Genomic DNA, 14,642 nt, shown 5'->3' on the forward strand with positions numbered 1-14,642 from the left:
ATAAAGACATATCAGGTTGAGTATCCGAAAAGCAGAGATTAAGTAGGTTACCAAACAAACTTCAGAAATGCAGAATAGACTATTCAGGACTGAAATGTATATGCTATGGTCTTATAAGAATAATCAGCCTTATTTTATATTCATGAGAAACAGTACACATACTGTGCATTGCTTTGCACATAGATTAAGCATACATTTTCATTCTGCTTGATCAGCCTAATTTAGAAAGAAAAATCAGTAAAAACATACTTCAGAAAAATTATGTCAACAACTTAATTCTGTTGGGGTATTTTATCACCACCTGATTGGAAGCCATTCACTGATGTAAAATTTTTTCCAAATTAAATATGGAATTATCTTTCTTAGATGCCTATTCCTTTGTTTTTCTTCTATGTCCTTCTGAAAGAAACTTTAATTACTTAACTGATACCATATCTGTCATTAATCTTGCTAAAGAACAGCACTCTATAGGGGAGGGAAATTGTGCTCTTTATTCTGCCATTAAATGTAGTCAGCTATGAGTACACCATCAAAGCCAAAATAACCTTTTTGATGAAGAATAGTCTTTTTATTCTTATTGTTGTGTGTAGCATTGCTAACCAACCAAAAGAAAAATATATCAGAAGTCTTCCATGCATAACATTTGCAAGTTTGGAGAATATTTTTTCCTAATTCATTTTTCCTCTTTTGTTTCCTTCATAAAGAAAAAGCTTCTTCAAAATATGCTTTTGTAAATATAAAGCCATGCTTTTCAAGAGCTCACAGGCTGCTCTGAGCTTCCTGATGTTAGATTAAAAGCCATTTTTCAAAAGAAGAAATAGATGAGCATTATGAAGTTACGTCAGTGTGTAATAAATGTGTGTCTAAGGGAAAAAAAAGAAGTATAAAAGAACCCCACCATCCTTCTTCCAATGGAATAAAAAATGTGTAGCACAGTTTAAAGAGAATAATCATCACATGTATTTTGTTTAATTATATAGAATTAGGAAAAATAAATAACCACAAGATTAAGAACACTCCATATTTAAAAGCTAAATCCACGTTAGAAACAAAAACCAAGAATGACTATGACAAATACTCCTGCAGTATTATAAAGTAACACTGAATTATCATAGGATTGGTGTTAAAAGAAGAGTTATTTAATATTGTAGTAATTTGGATAATTACTTAAGAAAAATATCAATGTTTTTTTCCAGGTACAAATACAGAAGCTAGGTGCATAGCAAAGACTGATAAAAGTAACCTTTGGATACATATAACACTACTTCAGAAAAAAGCATGAGAAGTTTCTCATATAGACTGGGAATTCCAAAACAAGAGTTCTGATCACATCGTGGACTTTAAGGTGTCTTTTTTGTTACAGCAGCAGGTATTTGGCACTCTTTGGCTAACTCATGTGAATTAAAACTAGATTTGAAGTAACTACAAAATATGTTAAGTGACTGTTGTTCAGTGCTCGACCATTAAAATGATAAAATGTTGTTGAGGTCTCTAGAGAAATTACAACAACGATTTAGAGATGTGGCTGAACGAAGAAGGAGACCAAGAAAACATTCCATGGTGTGAAAAGAAATCATTAATGCCAAGCTGCAATGACACTGGAATTTGAGGCAAGTCTGACCTGGAACTGAAGTTGATGGCTTGTTTCCAGCTCTCCTATGCCCAAACCAGCCTGAAAAGCTTAGGCCATAGTCACACATTGTTTTCTACATAAGATTTTGTACAGACTGCTACATATGATAAACTATATTTGTCCCAGGAGAATCAACAGAACACCTGAACAATACAATCGGTTCAGTTTGATGGGAGTTTTTTAAGTCAACTTAAAAATTGTTTTACATATGAGGAAAAAGAGGCTAATTCTGAAACTAGAATTTTCCCAAGACATAGATAGGTGCAATGGGTTTTCAGAATATCTAACATAGGGCAAGAGATAAACGCAAGAAAAACAGGCTGTCAGACAGAGACAAACATTATAGCCCTCACAGATCCCGTATTTGAAAGTAACTGCTGTGCAAATATTATATGTCCAGAGATTTTTAGTTCTAAATTTCAATATATTTATAGCCGAATGGGGAAAAGGAAAAGAGGAAAGGAGAAAGGTGAGGGAGGCTTAACCGGCACAACACTACAACACACTCCTCAAACCAGATGGCAAATGCCACAAAAAAAGGAAAAGCGTACTCAGCCAGTTTTAAAGGTTTAGTGCTCTGCCCAGATACTATTTAGGGTCTGGGAGATGTTAAGTTTGTATACTGAACAACATTAACAATCTAAAAAAAAAAAAATTACCTCTGCTGAACCCCAGGTAATATTACCTACTACTGGTTCTTACATTTTTATCCATTGAAGGAAACGTGAAATTTATAAGTTTGTTAGAAATTATTTGCCAGATGAAAGTCAATCTTCAGATAAGCAATGAAATCCCTAGAGAATCAAAGATGAAGAAAGCCTGTGATCATCCATCCACCCAGCCACTTCAACTCCACTTTCCAAAAAGATGGGTAACATTTGGCTGCACCTGAAGAGAAATAAATGTTCACATCAATTTTCTGGAAACTATTCTGAAGAATGAAGAGGAGTCTCACAGTCAAGAGGGACAGATCTCAAAATTTGAATGACATATCAGTTAGTATGTTAATTCTGTGCTTTTCCAGGAATAAAATCCATCACTATTTCCATCAATCACTACAATATCATGTGGAGAATAAAGGCAAAAAAAGTAAACATTACGTTAACATTATGATATATATAAACAAGGAATTTCAAACTACAGTGTGAGTTTCTCTGGGATCTGTCCAAGGCAGGGTATATTTCTGCCAGAAATACAGGTTCTGCGATGCAAAAACTTTTTTCTCTTATCCTTCCCCATTGTAAACTAGTTCAATCAGAGTTATGCTCCAGAATAAAAATATGCACATACACATGCAGAGCCTTTGATTTTTTTACTTTTTAAAAAAAAAAAAACCCAAACTATAATATTAAAAGTACACACAGAAACATAATATTTAACAATATGACACAACTCCTCCTCAAACTGATCTCTCCAAAATCTTGCAGGGATTAAAATACAAATAATAAAAAATCTACATTAAAAGAAAAATTAAAAACTTCCACAATTTTAAAACTTATGTCAGAGCTGAAACCATGACCTAATAGCTGACAAATGCAACCACTGTATATGCACCCAGCACATAACACAGAAAAACACACTGGAGAGCACAATCCAGAGGCTCTTGTAACTAGTCACAGGAATATATTTGTATTAGGAAGGTACAGCAGCTACCAAAAACTACCAGGGTTTAACTGGCACATTTTTCTGTCTCTGTACAGCACAGCTGAGACCCTCAGGGAGTTTCTTAGTTGCTGCCCCCCTCTTAATGGCTCATTCTAACCCGGGAGAAGGCTGCAGTCTCTCCCCACTACCCTGCTGGGCAGACATGCCTGCCCATTCCTGGACATCCGAAGTTGCCCCAAGCCCCACCACATGTTTGACAATCATGATACCCAACAGGTAAATGAAGAGGACAAGGAAATATCATTTCATTTTTGTCAACTGCTTGAAAGAACATAAAACAGGAAAAAAACAAACCCTTCATGATCCTTTAGTATTTTCTTACAAAAAACTGTTTTCTGAGCCTCATAAAAGCTTTGTGAAAGCATTTTCTTTGTCTTCTAATGGAGCACAGTATTTCCAGAAACTAAAATCAAAGTGCTTTTGAGTCAATTTGAGTATCTTATCAAACACATTTCAGAGCTCTTCTCTGTGCTTCCAGGTAAGAAAGATGGGATCAGGAATGATTCACAATTCACTCTGAAATTCCTTGTATTCTACACAGGAACAGATGGCTCAAAATGCTGGAAAAATTCCTGCAGGTATCTCAATGCCTGTATCTTCAACCAACCAGTTAGCACAACATTGGCATACTAACCCATTTAGAAATGTGAGCTACCTCCTGAATGAAACACTAAACTGAATTTTAATTTAAAAGAGACTATTACTCTCTGAAGTATGTTGCATAAGGGAAGGAAACAGAAACCTGCCATGTAAATATCCCTACATAGCCTCAACCATATTTATATTTATTTTTATTTCTCTTAGTGATGACACAAAGTAAATGTGTTTGGTCATCTCTAGGAATGGAAAGCTAGACATTTTCACCTTCCCAAATCTTCCCATTTTCCTGTGAAAGGTCAGATGGATTGTCACATTCGAGTCTGCTACTTCAGAAGTAAGTAAAACTCATACACTGGAAAAGATTTATGTAGAGAAAGCACTATACATTCATAGTACTTTAAATACAGCTATTACTCAAACCTCACAAACCTTCTGCCTGAGTTCTAAGTAATTACAGCGGTACAACATTTACCCCCACTTGCAAAGAGCAAAGCACAGTGCCTCTATATGATTTTGATATTTTCATTCTGACATAGGTTCACTTCGATTTGTATTCAATGAAATCCTGCAGTTGAAGTATGAGTACTGTTATGAAAAGAAGCAATGAGGTGGAAAACTGTCTTTTCAACTTTTTCTTTCACTGTTAAGAAAGTCATGGTATATTTCAAACGAATAGTAACTGTTACAATCTCTGAAAGCATGTACCCTGGAATGAATTTAATATAATCTTTACAAAATAACTTGAGTGGAAAACACAGTTCAGAAAGTGATACCGTACAGGGAATTTCATTTACAAAGAAATAAAATGACTTACCGTACAACTATAATCTCTCCTCATACTCTACTGTGATGTTATGATTTTATATAGTACTTTTTTCTCTCCTTGTAGTGAATACAATTTTAGAGTTGTCAAAAATGATTTAGATTGACTTGAAATACATATAATCCCTTGAAAAATATTTTACATGCTATTAAATAAACCCAATTTTTGAGTTTGCCTGGCTTCTTTAGTGGGGGTGATGTTCATCTTACCATGAAGTAAGCAAAGAAAGATTACAGAATAATGGACAACAGTAACTAATACAGACTTCTTGAATCATATATGAGGCAATGAAAGATCAACACTTACTTGTTCCCAAGAGCTTATTTAATTAGTGCTTTAGTTCCCATTAAAGATTACCTCAAAATTTATTACTATGCTCAAAAGTAACTCAAAAATTTGTCCAACTCCTGTCCCTTCACTAAAGGCTGCAAGGCACAGAAGACCAGCGAAATGTAACGGCAGCTCTACCCAACAGGGTGACTTGTGAGATCCACTGAATACATAGATGGCTTTCCAGAATCGCCATCCATTTTCAAATTATATTGTGTTGAAACTCTTGTTCCTCACTTAAGCAAATGAAAGGGTTTTTACAAAACAAGCTATATTACAAAATCCATCTTTGTGATTTCTTCCTTAAAAAACAAACCCACAAAGGACTTCAGTCCCCACTGGTAATTCCCAATAAAAAACTCACTGATAGCGTCCCTTTCAGTATCGAAGAATGTGAAATGGAGAGTGTAGAAACCTATTTCTGAGAATAAAACAGACTTAGTTGTAAGCTGTAGACATACACCAAGAGCCAGATACTGTGGCTGAAGTACTTCTTAACTCTCTTAATAGCTCTAACAGATTTTTTTTTTGAGTATTAGAAAGACAAGTAATACTGGAATCTAGATAGGTACAATTCACTACACCCCCATAAACAAACTCTACATTACACAGAATCCCCTGAGAATCATGCTACTAATGAAAAACACACTACAGTAACATATCCAGTAAAAACAAAACAAAAAAACCCCACAAAACACAAAGCCACAAAACACAAACAAACCCAAAACAAGCAAACAAACAAGCAAATAAAACCCCAAGACCCATTGTTCTCCCTCCCCAAAAAAACCCCACACACGCCATCAAATCTTGGTGGTCCATGCTAGATCTGAATTATATATACCTTCAACCAAATAAAGCCTATGTGTCAAAAACATACCGCCCCATCTCTCAGAAGCATATGGAACACAACACTAAAATTGTGCAGAATTTTTTATGTATACACATAAACGAGCATACTAGGGAGTCGCCATTTATTACAAAAGATAATGCTAACGTTGAAATGAAGAAAAGCAAGGACACAGGTGTGCCTCCTAAGTTTCCAACTGCAAAACCCTAAAGATTCAGGCTTTTCTTCTGGCAGTTTCAGAGAACTCATGCAGTGATTTAGGAGCCCGATAGAAGCCAAAGAGGAACTTAGAATAGATACTACAGCTGGGAAGAGACATTGGGTTTTTCCAGCTTTGTCTTGTCTTTCTCCCACCACTGGCCAACAGATTGCACGGCCTAACAAGGCCCAAATATGAAGTTAGTTCAAACCAATCTGAAAAGATCCTTCATTAACCTCATGTGCAAAACGTTCCAGACATAATCTGATAAAGTCTGGTAAGCACATCCTTACATTATTTCAGCGCTTAAAATTTAGCATGGATTCGCATGTTTTTCTGCACCTAAGTCAGAAAAATCACGAAGCAAACACTAACAGTGTTAAAACCAAACCCACCAGACTACTCACATTTCAATGGAAATGGATTTCAACACAGGAATACATGATAACCCACCTAACAAATTTGGAGGTCTGGAGACCTCCAAATCCCGGAAGCTTGGAGAAAAATGAAATGTTGACATTGCAGGCTTCTTTCAAAATATCAAATGCACCGCAGAGATCCCCATAGACCAATCCTGTACTCACAAATAACATGATGGAGAAATATGGGCATTTGTCTGCCACAAACACAGACATAAGAGAATTATTGTCTGATATAAATTGAGTAATATTTTATATACATGCCACCTCAAGGGAATTTAAAAAAAGTAAAAAACTTGCTCTTGAGTAACTGTATGCCGTACAGCTTTAAATGCACATTCAGATGTTGAATGGTTAAAACCAAGGACTCAGAAATGCAATTATTAAAAAAGATTATGCAGGGTCAGAAGCTTCCAGCTTTAATCATAATTTGCAACAACTTTCACCATGAATACCTTCAATTGCACCACTTATAGGAATGACTGCAGATAATAGTGCATCACTAGAAGCATCAGGACAAAATCTTTCCAAGCTTAAGGCTTCCAACACCCATATCATATAGAATTTTCATTTGAAGGGCAGATACTCATCCACTGCAGATGGTCTTTTCCTGAGTCTAAGATGAGAAAGAATTGAAGAATCATCACCATTCGTGCTTTGATTTTCCCATGATCTTCAGAATATCAAATTAGGACTTTTCGTAAGTCTGAATGTATCCTAGAAGAGATAGAAACAAACTGCATGGACTGACAAAACACATGGAGTCCATTGAAGATCACCATCAATGTCATAGTAGTTCAAGCACTGAGTAAGCAAAACAGTTTCCCAAAAGAACATATGGAATGGATCATTTTTTCAAAGTTATACAGAGAAATGTTTTAACACACTACAGAGTTAACACAAGTACATTAATAACTAGAGGAAAGTTTTACAAGGGGCACTAATTCCTTACTTGGCATAAGACACCAAGTTCCGCCATTTATTAAAACAAAGGGAAATAGCAATTTAATCCAGCAGTAACAGATAAAATCCTCTCTATCGAAAATAATTTGCAATGATGTACCAGAATTTCTCACAAGAGCATGGAAAAAGATAACTTCATCATATATAAAGATAGCTACCCAAGAACAGGATAGCCTAACATAATTCTGAAGAAAGGACCTTCCTGATCTGAGGAAACTATAGGGTAGTCTCAAAATGGAAAAGGTTACAAGTGGTCTGGTACGGCGAAGTAATATCAAAAAGAACAGGAAACAAAGTCTGTGCATAAAAGGCAGGACATGGAAGCGATTTTCAGCTTCTGTGTTATCCTGGAAGTGTCTTGATTCAGTCCTGGGACATGATACACCATCATCCCCTTCACTGCTTTTCAAGGGGTATTAAGCCAACAGTGCAAAGTGGAAGTAGAAGCATTCCCTAGCCAGTTTTCCAAGCTGAACTATCAAAAACTCACATACTTGCTTCTAGAAGGAGACCAAGACACTCAGGAAAGATTTATTTCACTATGAAACATTCTTGAAGTTTTATCACAGCTCAGACAGTACATGGAAGTATGAATGTAAACAGATATTAATGAATTACCAAATGTCCTAATGAATACTAGGATGAACTAACAAAAGTTATCTTCTGAGAGGGAGGACATCAGCAATACAGGAGACCAAGTTAGTGTAGCACGCCACTTTTAATATTGCTGTAAACAATAGATTCATTTCTTCCAAAATCCCTTAAAACAAAGACAAAGCTTTGGGAAAACATCTCTAGGGATGAATTCAAACAGCTAGTTTTCTGCTTTTAAGAAGTTATCCAACCATAGCACTCATGTGAATGGAAGTTTTCCATACTTAGCTCTATCTCGCACCATAGCATCAATGTACGCGTGTTCTCCTAGAAGCTAAACTTCCACCAAAAGAACTACTACATCGTAACCCAGAAAATAACCTCTGGTTCGCATAGCTGGTTTCACTATCAGACAGTCTTTTGAAATGATTACACTTTTAGCATAACTGATTACAGTAAAGCGTCTAAAGGATCTCTATTAAGATAATAAAGGACTACACATAAAAAGTTTTTACACGTATTGTTAAATCTTCTTTAGTCAATAATGCTGTGTACTGGTACCTCCATAAGTATGCAAACATGCTATGAAGAGAAAGAACGCAGCTGTCCAGCTAGTGAAGCTGACATATGCACTTCAGTACATCTAGCTAAACTAGTTTCTCTCCTTATCAGAAACTCCACACAGTTAAGTAATAATAGAAGGATGAAAATAACCAAAACTATATTCACAATCTCCCTTTAAGGTGTTCCCAGTATATACTTACAATAAGGAAAAAAAAAAAGGGAGGAAAAACCCCACATAATTTACAACCACTCCAAAGTTCACTCAAGTCAGTAAGTGCTGTCTATTTACTTCGTTCACCAGATACCAGATGTTGCTGATTAGAAATCTGGATCAAATTTTAAATGCCAGTTGAGTATCATTTTTGGAACTTGCATTGACTTAGAAAGGCATCAGAAGCAACAGAAGTAGTTCACCTTTTACACGGAGTTCCCAGGAACTAAAAATAATGCTGCTTACAAGATGCATGGTTTGGGGTCTTTTTCCCCGGAGATTTTTTTCTTTTGGGGCTTGTTTTTTTTTTTTTTTTTTTTTTTTTTTTTTACAGCTGACAGCTGTTGTATAACAACACACATTAAATTGCTAGAAGGATGTTCCTTTGAAATGGCACGGTTCACACCAGTTTTTCAGATATTTCATTCTTTTGTTCTTCTATTCTGCTAAACATTAGGAGAAAGCAAGAGTGGGGCATTTCATTTCGCTATCTACCTAGTCTGATGTTTTTTCAGCTGATTACAAGCTTCATTTTGCATAAAATGCATCAAAATATTTCTGGCAGCTTTTATCTGAAACAATACAAAACAAAGAAAGCAATCACAATATACAGAATATTCAAAGAGTTTATGTTGCCCTTTACTAGTGTAAACCCTTGAAGAGCATCCCATTTAGAAATTATTTGGCCTTCCTATAGACAAGCTCATTGCAATACGAGTTTGAGAATTGATCTCATATCTGTTCAGTAATTATGAAAACATGAAAAAGCATTAGAATTTTTATTTATACCAGTTTTATTGGGTTTATTTCCTTGATCTGATTATTCAACATTTGCTTTCATGAAAGGTAAGCAGCATTTTATGAAAAAGTATCCAGGTGTATCTGAACTATAAGGTAAGATCAAATCTGATGATCAACAGTGTTGCTGATGTTCCACAGAGCAAGTTATTTATCATGAGTAATACCTTAATCTAGTGAAATATCTTGCAGTTTTAAGGTTACTAAACAGATGAAGCTTTCTAGGACATTTTTCAACAGTTCATAATAGATTAACTTCCAATAATGCTTATTACACTTACAATATCTACACTAACCAACTTCTGAATGCAAATTAGCAGGAATTAGGATGAAAATTTAATCTCTGCACTACCAGGTATTGACAAGTGCTTTCTAACAATGAAAATCCTTGTTAAGAAACAGAGAGAAAAAAAACTGTAATGCAGGAAAACAATTATTTTATTTAGAATACTAGCATTTTTTCATTGTAACATAATGGTAAAAATACATAATTATGTTTTACTAACAGGTAGATGCCAATGATTATCCCAATCACTTTGCTTAATACATTCTACCTGATTCCTTGATCTGTCCTCCCACTTTTTCTATTATTAGATTGCACGGTCTATAAATTGAGATGGCACATGCAAAAAACGCTGGCTCATTTAACGGAAAATATTCATTCCAATGCAGGTGCTGGTCAAATAGCTTCATTTTCAGAATACACTCCCTCTTTTATACAATGGGAGTAGACATTGTTCACCAGGATTCTAGATTTATATTTTAAAACTCATTTGGGGTCAAATATTTTTAGAAATCATTGAAATTAGAAAGGTTCTGAATGAAAGTTAGAACAGCAGCACTGGACTTTTAAGAAATGGATAAGGAATACTTTTGAAGTTTATGCACCAAATTAACAAATTGTTCTCAATTCCTTTCTACAGCATTTTTAAAATTTGTTTGAAATGCCTAATTTTAAGAAAGAACTAGAGAGAAGTTAAGCCCATTCATTTTTAATACGATGGCTCAGAAAACACGTTGTTTGGAAATGTTTGAATAAGCAGTCATGAGAAGGAAACCTAAGAAAACACTTTGCGATAATCATCTAAAATTGCATCCAGCTAAGACTTCTACAGTCTTTTGGCATGAATGTATCCTGCTTAGCTTTACTAAAAAATTATGCAAGATCACTGATTGGCAAATCGTTAATAAAGCACATTTTGAATTTTCTCCTTTGATAAAGAATGTGCTGAAATAGAACAAGCAAATTAAAAGTAAGCATATGCATACATCCGTTACTAATTCAGGAACCTGCATACCTATATTTCACAATCACCTTGTAATGTGTTGGACAAAAACCTAATTTTTTAAACCACTGGAGCTGGATAATGTCTTTTAATAGCTGTTTTGCCCCATTACTTTTAATTTGAGTAAAAAAAACCAAATGGCAGTCTTTTGTTAGAATTGTATCACAAATAAAACACAGTGCAATTAAATAGCTAACATCCACCGTACTGACCAATACTTGTAAAATGTAGGAAAAGCATTAGATGGAGTCTCTGGCTACAGATCAGGGAAGGAGGTAAGAGCAGGATCCGTACTTGCAACTCTAGTGGTACATTTGAATTCTGAAAGAATTTTTGCTGAAAATACAGAAAATCTTACTGTTTTTCCTCATTTTATATGCTTTGTTTGGAAAAACCTAGAAAATAATCTCCGTGGTAACAAAGGTCTGTTGGCTTTTCCACTAGAAAAAACCAAACCTATCATCTGGTGTGTCTACTTCTTCTGCCTGGCGGGCCACTAGGTTGTGGTCAGGCTGCACACCTGGAGAGCCAGGCGGTGGGTATGCTACGCATATCTTCCCTCTCGGTGCAGCAGTAGGGGGCAGCAGCTCAAAGTGGTAAAACATGAATAACGTTTTCCGGAATGAGAGTATTCGCATCTGAAGATGTACTGGCATAGCCTACGTTCACAATTTACAATACAGTATACAGTACTTTTCATAGGCAAACAGTAAGTCCACTTTTAGAAAACTAAATAACAGGGCTACACTGTCAAAATATAGGAAGTATTCTGCAATTCAGGATGTGTATTAGGAAACGAGATTATTCCTTAAGAGCTTGAAAACCAGCTGTAACTTCCAGTTCCCTCCCCCTTAATTTTTGTAGCTTTGTTACAAATTTATAAAACATCAATAAAAAACAATTGATCAACACTGTTTTTACTGTTTAAGTAGAACTAATTTCTCTCTGGGAATATCATTAGAACTATTTTAATGTCTTATTGAGGTCAGGATAAGCCATGGAAATATTTACCATTTTCCACCTTTTAAAAATTAAATTAAATCACAAAGTACAACATTCAAATATTGATGTTTACCATATACAAGGAACTACCAATGCTGCTGCACTCCTGCTGCTCAATATGAGGCGGGCCATAAGTGCTGCAGTATCATTAATGGCAGGTAAACGTCAGTATTTTAGTGCCAGGCACAGTGAGTTGGAACAATTTCCTTTTGTTTAATTCCCGTTATTAATATAATAGCATACACTTGTAAGTTCTTAAAAATGACTGCCCTATTACTTTAGCAATACTTGAGAAGGTGTTTAAATTATATTTACTGATGAGTAACTCTGAAGATTCCCTTCGGGAAAATAGGTACTACACATTCATGCTATGCTGGTATTCTATGATCTGTCCCATTCTGATGCTGTTTTTTCAAGTCTCTTCAACAGTTTTTAAAACTATCCCATTAATCATTTTAAGTTGATTGAATCAGATTAATTGACCCCTACAAGTCTGCTCATTAATATCTATACTTTGGCTTCAGTTCTGTAAAATGAAGGATCTTCATTTCCTTTCCTGGACTTTTTAATTCTCACCTTCTCTGTTCTTCTAATTTAGAGTAAATTGTTTCCACTGATATGTTCACAGCCTTAAGGAAAAACATTTACAACTTCAGTGTAGCCCAAAAGCTATTTAGATTAAATCAAATCTTTAGGCTTTATAGTGTCTTTTTAATACACTTAATGATAACTGTTATGATCATTATGATCCAACCATATAAAAAAGTTAAACAAGCTGAAAATACCTCCAAAATACTATTACATTTATTTCAGTTCCAAAGAAACCTACTTTTCAGACAAATGTGAGGTTTTTTTTAATTTCCTTTCATATTAATAATTTTTGATAAGAACTGTTTTTGAAAGAAATACAGAAGTATGAAATCAGTGAACAGAATTAATAGAGAAATTAATCTCACATCACTTTAGATTATCTGAATACAACTTCTGTTCCTTATTTGGGTGTCTGCTGTTGACTACATTTCAAACTTTATATTTTTTATATTTTCAAAAGTTATGACTACCTTTATGAATGGCAAGCAATCTTTACATTCCAGATGGTATTCTTACAAATAGCGATAGGACAAGAGGAAATGGCATCAAGTTGCACCAGGGGAGATTTAGGATGGATATTAGGAAAAATTTCTTAACCGAAAGGGTTGTCAAGCATTGGAACAGGCTGCCCAGGGAAGCGGTTGAGTCACCATCCATGGAGGTATTTAGAAGATGTGTACACGTGGCTCCTAGGGACATGGTTTAGTGGTGGACTTGGCAGTGCTACTACGTTAACGGTTGGACTCAATGATCTTAAAGGTCTTTTCCAACTTAAACAGATTCTATGACTCTAAATACCATTATTGCTAACTGAAATCTCTGAAGACAGCATAATTAGTAGCCCTTCATCAATAAGGTTTTTCATAAGCAATGGCCCAGAATAACTCTCCTCCAGATTTTAGAAACTCAGTTTTATTCAAAAGGTTTTGTCATATCTGTTCTTATTATAGCATTACATGATTAAAACTTGAAATCAGTCTTTAGCTAGGCACACAACCTTAATGCCATGAATTATATTCCACTGTGGGGCACAGAGGGAAACCGTTGCCAAAGAATGTGCCCAGTTATCATTACTAGCAGTAGCAAAGTTCAACAATACTTTGGCAGTGGTCACCGTAGCAACTGTACATATCAGCAGTTGCCCCAGGACAAGGTGTATTTCCTTACTCCCTGGATCTCTTACCACGTATCCTTAACTCCCCCTTGTGCTTCCCAAAACTGAAACTTAGGTGAGCTTCTCCTTGCAGAGTGCGATTTTCAAAAGGTACCTACCTCTGGGAAAGGTTTCACTCAACTGCAGATTAAGCACAATTTACAAGTTAACAAAAGATATTTTCCTATCATCAGTCACTGCAAATCCATCACCTCCTGTCAAGAGAAAATGGTTCATACATCATTATGAATAGCACTCCTTGACAATATTTAAATTAAGGGAATTTCTAAACAGCTGACAATTTCCTGTAAACATAAATGCTATTATAACATTGTATTGCTAATGCAATTTCTCTAGTATTCCATTTGGAAAATGGAATGATGTCATCATTTACAGGTATAATTTTTTTTTATCGTAAAAATGAAATATTGCTTCAAAGGAAAAACGAATTGCTTGAAACACTGTCCAAAGCTTTTCTCTTTCCCTCCTCCCCATCAAAAGAACAAAATTTTTTTATACTTAAATTGCTTTTGTTGAATTCAGACGTTAAAAAATATAATAAATCAAGTGAGAAATTGAAATAATCTTAAAACAAATAGAGGTTTGTTCAGCTTAACTTTTTTTTCCACATTGTGTAGGCTGAGAAGCATATACTCCAACTAACAGAGTTGTATACCATGTTGTATAGTTTGTTTGGTGAGGTCAATTCCATTTTATTTATATTTTTAATCTTTGTGGTTTGTCTTTTCAAATCCTACAACAAAATAACCAGTCATTCTTTGCTTTGGGACTCACACATCGCAATCTTTTTCCTAAACTCATCTGTCAGTTCCAAGTTTGCAATTTTCTTTGCTTAGTATCAGCTGTCTATAGAAAATTGAACATTATAAACATAAAACAAAAATACCTATTTAAAATTGATATGACCAAAATTCATATATAGATCTCAGTACAGCTGAAGATC

Source organism: Rissa tridactyla, chromosome 5 (genome assembly GCF_028500815.1).
Source record: "Rissa tridactyla isolate bRisTri1 chromosome 5, bRisTri1.patW.cur.20221130, whole genome shotgun sequence".
NCBI lineage: Eukaryota > Metazoa > Chordata > Aves > Charadriiformes > Laridae > Rissa > Rissa tridactyla.